Source organism: Dermacentor albipictus, chromosome 1 (assembly GCF_038994185.2).
Source record: "Dermacentor albipictus isolate Rhodes 1998 colony chromosome 1, USDA_Dalb.pri_finalv2, whole genome shotgun sequence".
In the NCBI taxonomy this organism is placed as follows: Eukaryota; Metazoa; Arthropoda; class Arachnida; order Ixodida; family Ixodidae; genus Dermacentor; species Dermacentor albipictus.
The window spans coordinates 448,950,328-448,962,836 of NC_091821.1; positions in this window are offsets into that span (position 1 = coordinate 448,950,328).

Genomic DNA, 12,509 nt, shown 5'->3' on the forward strand with positions numbered 1-12,509 from the left:
TTCCATGCCGCCACGACTTGCGACCAGCCACTGCAAGCTGAGTAAAGCTATGTTCACACTACGGTCGTAACGCGCGTAACAGCTCTTTCGGCGTATCGAACGTAACGGCTGTAAAAAACGTTACGGCAGTTAAGCCGGCACCTTTTTTCACATTTACTGCTGCGTAAATTACGGCTTTTAAAACAGGCCAATCAAATTTGGAACTGTAGAATCGACGTCACCAGCGGTCCAATATGACTCCTGTCAACATGCGAGCGCTGGCCGAGATCGAAGAAATTCACGCTCAAAACAAACTTGAAGTCATATATTCAGTCGCCCAAAGACGACGGAGGCGACGCAGAAGGGTTTGGGTGCGGCAAGTATTTCTCGATAGGGCCGTAGACGGCGATTTTCACAACCCTTTCGCCAAGCTCCGAGTTGACGCTGCGATGTTTCATAACTTCATGCGCATGTCGCCCCAGCAGTTCCGCTTCCTAGAAAACCTAGTGAGACCACTCATCGAAGTTCGGAGCACGCATCTGCGGCCCTCGATTTCCTCGGCGGATAAACCAGATGAACTGAAAAAAGTCTCGCAAGGCGCACTGCACAAACTTTCACGAACACAGCCAACCTAATCGTGCGCACGGAATGGCGGAATGGCACTTCCCGCGCCCGGAGCTGTCTGCAGGCGGGAGGACGGAAGTGTCGTCTCCGGTTGTTGAAAACCGAAAGCTTATCGCTCATTGGCTGTGTCGCAACGGTCGTAATATAACAGTCGTAAATGTTGCCGACCCTTTAACACTCTCACCCACGATTTTTGCGTGAATTGCGCACGTTGGTACCATTACGTTCGCAGTGTGAACTAGACGCATACGCTTGTTGCGCTTCCGCTTACGCATGTTACGAAAAATCGGCGCCTTACGAACGTAGTCTGAACATAGCATAAGGCGGAACATGTAGATTAATCGCAGCCGCCAGCACCACCCTCCTCATCCGATTGTCTATTTTCACTCCGCTGGCTCAGCCCCACCGAAACTATCTTCACTTGAGCGCGCTCGTCGCCTCTTGTCAGTCAATCAGATAAGAACAACCTCTCATTGTAGGCCACTATTCGTTTTGAATGCAAAGCAAAGTGACCTGCTAGAAACGAGGAGTGTTTCATTGCGCTGTTCAGGCAACGCTGCGGGTCACCGCCCTGTGCTTACGTCGGCGGCTACGTAAGCTTGGCGTAAGGACACTGGAATAAAAATAGACTGAAGAGTTTTATGTTATACGTCCCCTGGTAACATGAATATCTACGCTATGACAGCAGCGAACACTATCGAGCATTCGTGGGCCTATTATAACGACTTGAGCGTTACTGTACTTGTTTTTGTAACTGCTACAGCGTCAACTGGATGGAGGATGCCCGCAAGGAAGAATTGCACAAGGAAACGGTCATCGAAGAACACGAGCTGGTCAAGAAGAGGACTAGCTACAGCCATGTCCACCAGTTTAGCAACCACATTGTTAGGAAGCTGACATTGAAAACTTTCTGAGTTACAAGAAGCTCAACTCAAGGCAGTCACGCATGCCGCAGTGTCTCAAAATGCAGTATTTGGCCATGATGTCCCTGTAATTATTCTTGGCAAGCCTGCGACAACACAACAAAAAATTATGTCGCTAGAAAACGGCAACAATTGATTCGCAACAAGAGTTTTGTTATGGAAAAGGTTATCGCTATCACCAGCTTAGCGTCCCACGAAAACTGAATACGCAGCTTCACTTCTGAGTGACCGGCGTCACCTCAGGAATATCAGCTGTTACGAACAGCTGGTGCGTCTTTTCGATGAGTAGTGTTTCTGACTTTCCGTCAACACATATGCCCTCACTTACGTGTACGCATTGTTCAACATGTGCGAGTCTCGTACGACGTGGCCAGTATCAGCCACGCGATGGACTGGGCGTGCACTCACCCACAGGTACTTGGAGGAGGAGAAAATAACATTGTTGAGTCCTGAAGAACCACTCCCCACCCACTTGGAGTTTAGTGGTTGGCAGGGGTCTCGGGTCGTACCCACGTTGGGACGGGAAGCCCGGGAGCCTCCGCAGGTACATGGCATTATTTGACAATAAACTGTGAGACCGAGGAATGTGAATTCGCTTGCTTTCATGGATATGAAAATAGGATCTTGACATGTCAGAGAGATCACATTAGGAAATATTTTCTTGTACCTCAGTCCTTCCTAATCGTCTCAAGTGATGTGGACTTGACTTGTGAATGGGTGACATGCGGCAGGCTCTTTGAAGGCCGTTCTATGAAGAGATTCGGCAGGTGGACGTGGCATAGCGCTGGGTGTTTCACGAATATGCTGCCTTGCTTGCTTTGGAAATTCGCTCAGCGCGTCCTGGTGCCCACCACCTAACGCTGTGGTTTTGAGTAATGACGTACTCGACAGCATCCCTATCTTAAACGCTGGTGAAGTGCCGAATTCCGGCTGAACCATTGCTTGCAAATTCCGCAACGCTGTGTCTATCTGTAACAGCATCCGCTTCTGAGCGTGGCACCTAACTATTGACAGAAGGCACTCACTAGTCAGAGTGATCGCGTTAGTTTTCCTATAGATAAACAATACAACTACGCGGCGTGGATTAATGTCAATGTGAGTTCTGCGTGCTAATTTTGTTCCCCGCGTCTGCTAACGACTGATATGAAGTTCATGTGGTTTGAACCGATGAACACCCTCTTATTTACTGCAATACACCTGCCATAGGGTTAATGTATTGAGACAGCAAAGAAGCAGGAAAGGGTCTGGTGGCGTCTTAAAGGTAAGATCCTTTCTGGAAGAAAGAGCAAGCTTAGTGGCCGGGAATGGGCAAACCTTGAGACAAAGACACAATGCGTCAGCTCGTCTGTGGCAAAATCCGTGGCCTGGCTGCATCGCACACTTTTTCCTTGGTGTCGTGCAACCAGCGGTTGCCAGTGTATGCGCAGTGTAGGTAGTTTTAGAATATCATTGTTGTTGTGCTGTTACCGTTACAGCCCCGATCGGACACCGTATGCGCATGCGCGTGGATTGGCAAGATTTTGTTAACTTGTAGCTTGCAAATGTGCCCGAGAGTTAGCCGCGCCCAAGTCACATTCTTTACTCTTTCCACTTTCTCGCGCCCTCACTGCAGAGAGCCCGCCACGCTCTATGACATAGTATTGGTCTCTTAGCGCAAACCCACCTTAGACGTACTTCCTAATCCTTCCTAACAGTGCGAGAGAGAGAGCTGACCAGCTCTTCGCCTGATGACCCGCTCCGGCTGTTAGACCGGGCGACGACGGCAGCAAAATCGTCCGGGATCCTTGTCTGAGGACACCGCCCAGCACGCGAAATTCCTTATCCTACTCTATTGCATGTAAAAACACCTCAAGTAAAAATTTTTCTCGAACCCAAAGTTGGGCGTTTATCGGGGTTGTTGTTGCACGTTACACCACGCCAATAAGCATATAAAAAGGAGGTTGCTGTTCGAAGGCATATGCGAGGCGAGCCTCAGAGCGATATCTTAATATCGACGCTTACTATGTAGGAGTCGTCATCCTTTTCTCATTCGTGAGTCTAAATGGTGAAACAAAAACAAAAAAGATTGTTTAGACCGCTCAAGTACTGCTTTTTGTTCTTTTTGGTTAAGTGGACAAGGCAATCCGAGGACGCCTAAGCGCTTCTTATCAGTTGTGAATGCAGTACAATTGGAGATTAATTCCAATTGAACGCCGCTGAGCAGTAGGTCGAGTTATGAACTCTTCGCGAACAAGCGATCGAAGTTATCCGCTTAATTGGCTCGTTGATACGTCTGGCGCGTTTTAATTTGACCTCAGTGAGGCGCAGTTACAACGCAGGTGAGAGCTTGCGCGGACAAGGAAAGCGCGGATAACAAGGCATACGAGAGCGAGGGTGACGTGACATCGCGACGATGCCCTTTCCTCTCGAGCGACACCTGGTGTGCTATTGCCATAGAGTTTCTCACTACATTACCTAGAGGGAAATCTGGCGCTGCTGCGCTGTGGTACGCATGGAAATGCCGGTATAGTGTGACTTCGGATTGACATCGTTCTCGGAGAGACAGGACACCTTGAAGACGCGCTTGGCGAGTACCGTTCTGTCTGTCACAATGATTCATTTTCTACTAAAACAGCGCGTAAAAAGCTGCTTTAGCTTTATTATTACGCGAAAACATGTTCTGTTTAACTATGAAAACTTGTTATTGCGCGTACGACTATATGTTACGTAAAAAGTATCAGCGGGCCGCTAAAGTTGGAGGACAGACGACAAGGTTTGCGCTCGCTTTGAAACAGTTGGTCGTCTGTTCTTGCTTTTCTTCGCTTGGTCATGCAGTGTGGGTTAGTAAAGATGTAATATGCGTGAATGTAAACATTTCATTAAGATTTTACATTGAGAACGCGTTATTTCTGCAGCCATATCCACGTTTTAGATAAAGCCTCGTACAACACCAGCCAACACGAGCCTCGCAGGCACATATACCGTCATTCCCATGACGGCACGGTTCCCCCTTAAGAAACTCCCATAGACGGTGGTGCCAGATTTCCCTCTAGGTATTATGGTGAGAAACTCTATGTCTATTGCAGCCGCAGGTGTGCCCTTTGTGGGGTCTGATGTGGGATATCTCACCCCGTACTCTTGGGACAAAGGAACGACAACACAGTAGTGCAAACAATCACAAGGGCATTTATTGCCCCTTTCATACATCAATGCCTGCTAGCCGAGTTGCTATCCACAAAACATGCCGATGGGCGCGCGACAAATCTAGAAGTCCGACTCACCGCGCCCTCGCGAGCGAATATGTTCGCCCCATGCTGGATCCCAACGCCTGGTCGTTCGCGTGTATAGTCACGCGAATCGTGGCGCGTTCGAAGGCGGCCACGCGAGGCGGTCTCGCAGAAGCATGGGTGGCGCGCACGCGGGAGACGTCCCTGCCGTGCATCGACGCGCCGGGAAAGAGCCGCGCTGCTCGTGCGGCACGGCCGTCCCGCTGGCTGTCTCGAACCCAAGAGAGCAAGCGCCTTCCTTTCGGCGCCCAAGTAACCTCGCGGCGTTAGCAGCGCAACACTCGCGCCATCTCTCGGACTGCGCCTGTACCATTCCGACCGGGGCATGTGCGGCGAAGCCGCACTACAGGAGACGCGCTATGCGGTAAAAACATCAGGGGAGGCGCGAGGGTCGCGCATCCCCACACCTTTTGTCTGCTCTGCTCCGTCGAGGTGCGCTCGTGATGTGACCTCACAGCAAATGGGAATTCACCTGCCGTTTCGTTGCTACAGATGACAGACGCCGGCTTCTATAGCGAAGCTTTCTATGGCTAGGATCCCGGGATTTCTTCGTGGCGTAACGTCGAAAGGAAACTATCATCATCATTGGATCATATCCACGTAATTCAGAGGATACAAGCACGTATCAATGTGAAGCGAATAGTACATACATTCTTTGGAATCACGCATTGATCATGCAGAACAGCCTATGCTTCTATAAAGAACAACCTGAAAACAATCATCCGAACCCCATAATTGAATATAAGGCGCTCCTGCGCCAACACGCAATGTAGGCTCATGCCCCCAAATCCAATGGCTCATAACCCCGTAAGCAGAGGCTACAGGCAGTCACCAAAGTGAGGCGAACAGTTCATACATTCTTCGCAATCACGCATACAACATACAGAAGAATAAAACATCACCCGCCGTGGTTGCCCAGTGTCTATGGTGTTGGGCTGCTGAGCACGAGGTCGCGGGATCGAATCGCGGCCGCATTTCGATGGGGGCGAAATGCGAAAACATCCGTATCGAGAAACGTTATTTTTCATTTCTAATTTATGTTACTAGATTAAAAGATAATAATAAATATCGTGCACCGGTATTGCATCTCCTTTCCCAAAAAGTGGTTCTGCTGGATGATCATATGCCAATTGGCTTCTCCTACTTGGGATCTTGCTTCCCATGTAGTTGCTCCATCTGGAGAGCTTTTGGTTCGAGAACTTCGAAGTTATTTGTGGGGACACAGCAGATGGAGTCACCTAACGCGGCGGAGTTTCCGCCTTTGGCGCCGTCGAGGTGTTATAACCCAGGCATTACATATTTATATACTGCAGGAGACGAACCATATGCACGCACCAGAAAATTAGAGAACTAGAAACAGCAAGAAAAAAAAGTTTTCTACGGAAGTATTTTTATTCAACACAAAAAAGAAGCCTTAAACAATACATGAAAAAAACACAGCTGCGCAATCTTTCTGTACGTTACACATTCTACAAGTGTTTGCTTTGCATACTACATGCCGGCGCGGAGGAAACAAATTGTGCTTCGGGTTCGTGCCTTTGGGTGCGTTGCCACACAACGTAGTCGCTGGGTATAGTGAGTCTCCATTTTCACTATAAGAAAAACTGAGAACGATATTCCTTTTCTATGTGCTGTGTGTTTATAGCGCTGTAAGTTTTTTCTAATTATGCATTACCAACTAGCCACCTACCCATCTTTTGCCATCCATTTTCAGGTCCGAAGCCACGATGCTCTTGGTGCTCGTTTTGAAGTGGGGTCGTTAAAACGTAACGCAATTAATAATTTACTGCGTTGCTTGCTAAAATGAGGCTCTACAGCGTAAGCCATGACTTGATGGTTTTCTAATTAAGCAATGATAGCAAGACAAAAATAGTGTTCGCTCCAGCTCTGAGCTCTAGCCGAAGTCAGGCGTCGCGATGCGGCTCCCCCGAGTAGAGTGTGGTTAGGTGTTTAGTTTACAAAAGCCTACTGCCCGCTCATAAGAACGGCATGGGCTGTATGCGGTTGAGCAGGAACTATCGAATGGTAGAGTGAGTTTACTCAGTTTGGTAAATATAGACGGTTATACCCTAGGCATTAGACCAATTGGACGACCGGATTTGGTGCGCAGAGAAGATCATGAAAAGCAGACTTCGCTATACTTTGGCGCACTAGGCTGCGAAGGCGCTATCCTATTTTTAACATCAGCGCGTCTCTTATGTCATTGACAACATGACATTTTATTTGTGCGCGCATGTGTTCAAGAAGTTTATTTTTCTATTGCTCTCACTTTTTGTTAATTTCCTCCACTCACCTAATCTCAGAAAGGTAGCCAAATGGAAGGTTCTGCGGCCAGCATCCTTCCCTGTATATTCTCGTTACTTATAAATCAGAACAAATTTAGTTGCGATGAAACCTTCAAGGTTATTTTAGATACGAAGCACTTGGCCTAGGGCAACTTTAGCAAAAGCTTTTTAAATATTGAAGTCCCTATATATCTGCCCAAATGCCCTTTATATATAAATGTATAGTCATCCTGACACGTTGTCGTATATGGCGTTTGTCCTACCGGAGACTTTCTTGATGCCCTCCATAAATATGAAAGATATATTGGAATGAAACAGATATGAATGAGCGGCGATTTGTGTCTCTATTTGAGCGATGTTTTCTCTTATGGTCCAGATTTTCAGTTTTTTTTTGGAGCTTAGATGACGGACGTCGATCCCCCGCCAGCAGTGATGGAAGTGGACATTGTCCGAACTTCTCCGGACTTCACCTCGTGTTGTGCGGGTCCATTGCGGAAACATACCAGTTAACTGGACGATACCGTGACCGTGTGACTCGAAGCACTCTGCTCGGCTCTGGCCAGCCGGTGGGTCTGAATTCTAGAGCTAGATTAGGTGTAGGGAGTGTGTGATGGACGATACCGCCAGTGACAGCACGGAACTCTTCTCGGCCAGCGGAGAAGACTCCGAAGACGGCTTCGAATCCATGCGAAGCCGCAAGGCGAAGCGAAGGAGGCTCACGACACCTTCACCTCCATGTAAATCCGCTTTTGAAATCTTGCGCACAGTAACTGATTTGAACAGGATCAGAGTGCGCTTACACATTCCAGTCAACAAGGGTACAGCAACAGGCGTGATCTACAACGTAGATGCTGCAATACTGAATGAAGACTTGCCTGTCCTAGTGGAGAGAGCCACTCCTGATGCTACCATAATGCAGGTTTTTCGGATTGGCAATTCACGGTGTGTGAAGGTGATTTTAAGGGCCACACCATACCATCTAATGTAAACGTAGGCCATTTTTGCCGACCCGCAAAACCGTTCATTCCGAACTCTCTTTCGGAATGTGCCTTGGGCTGCCACACAGGGGCCTTGGGTAGTGTCGCACCCGAGGTGTTCGTAATAAAACGGCAGTATGTGCACGCTGCGTTGAGTGCTACGCCACGGAATCCTGCCAAGGAACTGTGTTTATGTGCAAAAACTACAAAGGGTCCCGCAAAGCCGCGTCTAGAAATTTGCCACGAATGAAGGAGTGGCGTGTACTTCAGGAGACGGTAAGGGAAGGCTCTACGCATAGGCAAGCCGCCGATTCTGGAAAAAAATCATGCCCCCGCCGCCACAACCGACATTCCCCAAAGAACACGGAAGGACCCCCACAGCGCAAACCAAGTCCAGCGGCGTCATCACCTCGTATTCTGAAACAGCAGTCCTTGAGCGAGAGCATACGCAGCGTTATAAACGACAAAATAGCCGAGATTAGTGTTTGCCTCAGCGGTCTTGCCCATATCAATAGTCTAAGAAAATGGAATACACCGGAGTTCATGAACTGTCGCCTGTAGACCATGGAACCGCATATGAGATCACAACTTTTACGCTGTTTTAACTGACAGGAAGAGACGTTACTGTGCCGCCGGTAAATGGGAGTTTCACAAACGCCTACTCATTCCTAATTGTAATCGTGAACGTCCCAATTGCAGCATATGTGGTGTTCAAGAAACGACCAAACATCTCCTGTGCGACTGCCTCACATACGAAGATGAAAGGAGTGCCCTTTGGACAACATGGGGGCACTGGAGGTGGTCTTGGAACCGTGGCCTCGCGCGTCTGCTATGTGTGAGGCCACAAAGATGCTGCTGCGTTTCTTGAAATGTTACTGTTGCTGTAAACATTCACACATTTTCGAAAAAAGAAAGCAACAATCATGCCATTTCGAGTCATCATTATTTTATGACTTTTTCGCACAGCTACTGTGTCAAAACGATATTCTCAGCAGTAAAAAGAAAGTGCGTCCTTGGAACGCAAGTTTCGTTGATTAATTAAGTGTCTGCGAAGAACAATTTGATTTGTTCATGGTTTATGCCACTGTTTGAATCAGTGCTATCAGTAAACTATTTAGCCTACAGTCACCTAATTTTATTGCAATTAGAATGTTTAAGGTAACTCACGTACTTTCCGGTAGTTATGCATCTAGCCTCTCTCACTCGAACTTTTGTCCCAGGGCACTCAATGGTCTCAGCATCGAGCAGTGCATAGGACTACTATCTTCTGGGATCCGCGTTTACCATCAACTGCCAGACATGTTTTAATGGCGCTATTATTCTTCGGGAACTTTACCCCGTTTGCGCTATGGATTCTTTTATGCGTCTACCTCTTTCACGTCAACATGGCTCACTGGGTATGTGGGCCACGCTATGTGCCAGTGGGCGCACACCTGGAGGATCGCCAAACTATGCATTGTAAATAAAGTGTTTTGGTTTGGTATGTGTCAATGTGTCTTTGCTGCTCGGTAGCTGCCGCTCTTCAAGGAACCTTTTTGGTGCCAAGCTGGTTCACTGGATATGTGGCGTTCTCTACAGTAATCAACATAACATATAAAAATATCACCATTTACACTCCCGTGATAACGTCGATTGCTAATGGCATTACCGTGACCGATTATTTCCAAACTATTAATGCACCGCCATCTTATTTCCTTTACGAGTTGCGTGCCAGGGCCTACTGTTTCCTCTCCTGCGCCTGCCTGTATACTTCGACATGTAAACTGTGCAGTTTAGGAAAGAAAATTGCAAGCTAGGGGCCCATGTTATGATGACTGACATTTTTCTTGTTACTTAATTCGCAGCTCCATGCGTTGTGTACGAGTAGCTACAATGATCCCTGTTTTACTGCATTCCCGAGCCCTGTGCTGACTTGTTACGCCTTGGTTTTGTCAGCGTATTTCCGTGAATTCTGATGCTCTTGTTTCCTTTGTTGATTAAATATTGCGCATAAGCCTTCCGTTGAACAAAAAATTACTTGTAAGGGCAACACACGTCATGTCCACTGTTTTTCACGTTTGTGTTCTTTTGACTGAGTTGTCTCATTTTATTTAAATACGCTGAGTCTGCTGGAGGATTGCGCTTTTCCATACCCTTCATATGCCGTTTCTGATGTTCACCGTACAGGTGATTCCGAGGTTCGGTTACACTGTTTTGCAGAAGTTTATTGGCTCGCAAGCGTAAGCGTTGCGCTTTCTATTTTGATGATCCGTCTAGTGATGTGAACATTACAGCAGGTAAACCAACTACGGAATCAACGGCAGTGATTCCCAGTGGGACATGCACGGTTTGAACGAGTGCTGAGCGTGTAGTCAATAACTTGATGAGGGAAAAGCATCACCAACTCACCTTCGCAATGCTTGTGAGACTTGAGGCCATCTGAGCTGTGCCGCGTGAAGATACCACTTCTCTCCAAATTATAAACTCAGAGATATCGATTGTGTTGCCGTGCCCAAACTAAATCGCCTGGGTTCTAATCACGTACGTGTACAGCCCTTTTTTATTGTCAAAATGCCAACGCTGTACTCAATCAGCACACGCTTGGCGCAGAAGGAGTTTTCAGCGTTTTATCGCGTGCATTAGGGAACTTCTTTTTATTCGTGTTGTGTATACGTCGAATTCACCAGTCTTTCATGATTGAGGGAAAAAACAGCTAAGTGAATAAGAGCATCTGAAGAACTTATGTTTTATACGTAAACTCCCACGTGCCAGACTTAAAACCAAGAGTGCACGTAGCAAGTGAAGTACAACGACAAACATTTCTAATTGCAAATATACGTAAGCATACTCATCGATTCACTGAGGAGGCACAGCACTCATTTATAATAGTCTTGAGCACGCACTGTTTAGATCATGCCTTACAGGACGCATCGATCGAACTCAAACTAAAATAATGTCTCGCAGTCCAGTCGCAAGGGATTCAAAAATACATCCAAAGAAACTTTCATCCCAGCCGCGGGCATTGCGAACAGATGTGTTGTACTTGTTGTGTAGATTTGTTTGCAAGTATTCCTCGATGTTTCGTTTACTCGCCTTGAAAGTAGCCTTGACCAGCGCCTTTTAGTGATCAGCTTGTTATCATATCGTCATGCTGAGTGAACGTAAGAAAAAATGACTATGGCGTTATTGAACCGCACGAAAAAGAACAACTTGGATTTTACAGTTATCGGTACCTTCTACACAATGTTTTGATATTGTTGGCATGATGATCTACTGTAATGTTATTATAATGGTTTGTTTCTACAAACGTTTTGGCGTCAACATGGGTCACTGTGGCGGTGCTTCTGGAATAGGCTGATCATCAATGACACACACACACGCACAAAAAGTATGCAGGTCCCACACGCTGTGGGAATCGACGTTATGCGAAGAATCTTGCAGGCGGTTCGGTATGCAGCACTGTTTTGGGTTCCGCAAAGGGTTACCAAGTTGACCAATGTGTTTGCGTAAATCCAGTATTTGTGCGTGTGACGCGTGCAAAGTGAACCAGAATTAACGCGAGTGCATGTGTGTGACGACAGCAGCAAGACGACGACGACTTCGGCAACGATTGGATGATTTGTACGAACGATCGAATTGATGGAAACGAGTAGCGTGGAAGTGCCACAAGGGTATTAAACGCAGAACTAAAGGCTCACTGACGGCACCGCGTGGTATCGTTTACAGGACACGAATGGGCAACTTTGAGGCGATACTGCAGAACAACCTGAAGTTCATGTCCTTTGCTAGCCTTCTGTCCTTTACTGCACAGAACCACGAGTGCCCTGGTGCAGCTTCTCGCCTTGGGTGATCTGTGATGATGCTGCCATAGTGGCATTTGGGTCGAACATTGCGTGCACCAGAAAAGAGAACGCTTGTATATTTGGGAGGAACGAGGAGGCGACGCATTGCTGACCACCGGTGGGAAATCAAGCCTACTGGGTAACTTGCTTTTCAATCACTGTTCAAGACGGATGCAACCCGCGCCCGGTGTTCTGCTGCTGAGATGCCTGGATACACCTACGCGTGCCACCTGGCTGGAGCGCAGGTGGCACGTGAGAATCAGAGGCGAGAGTCGGATTCCGAAGCTGGAATGACGATGCAACGACCATCACGGCTTCCCGAACACGAGCATATAGTCATTGGCCCAAGCTCGCATGGTAACTTTCTCCACTGTGTCGGCATAAGTTCTTGCCACGGTAACGTCATGCCGTACATGCATGCCATGAATTGATCTCTCTTCTCACGCATGATGACATTTACGGAAATCATGTCATGGATTGACATACATACCATGACCTTTTTCCCAATCATATTGCAACGTATAGGGCAGAACAGGTCATTAATGCCACGCATCTGCATTATGACATGCATATCCGGAATATATCTGGTTAAATGAATGCATGTCATGTATTCAATCCATAATACTCATGTCAT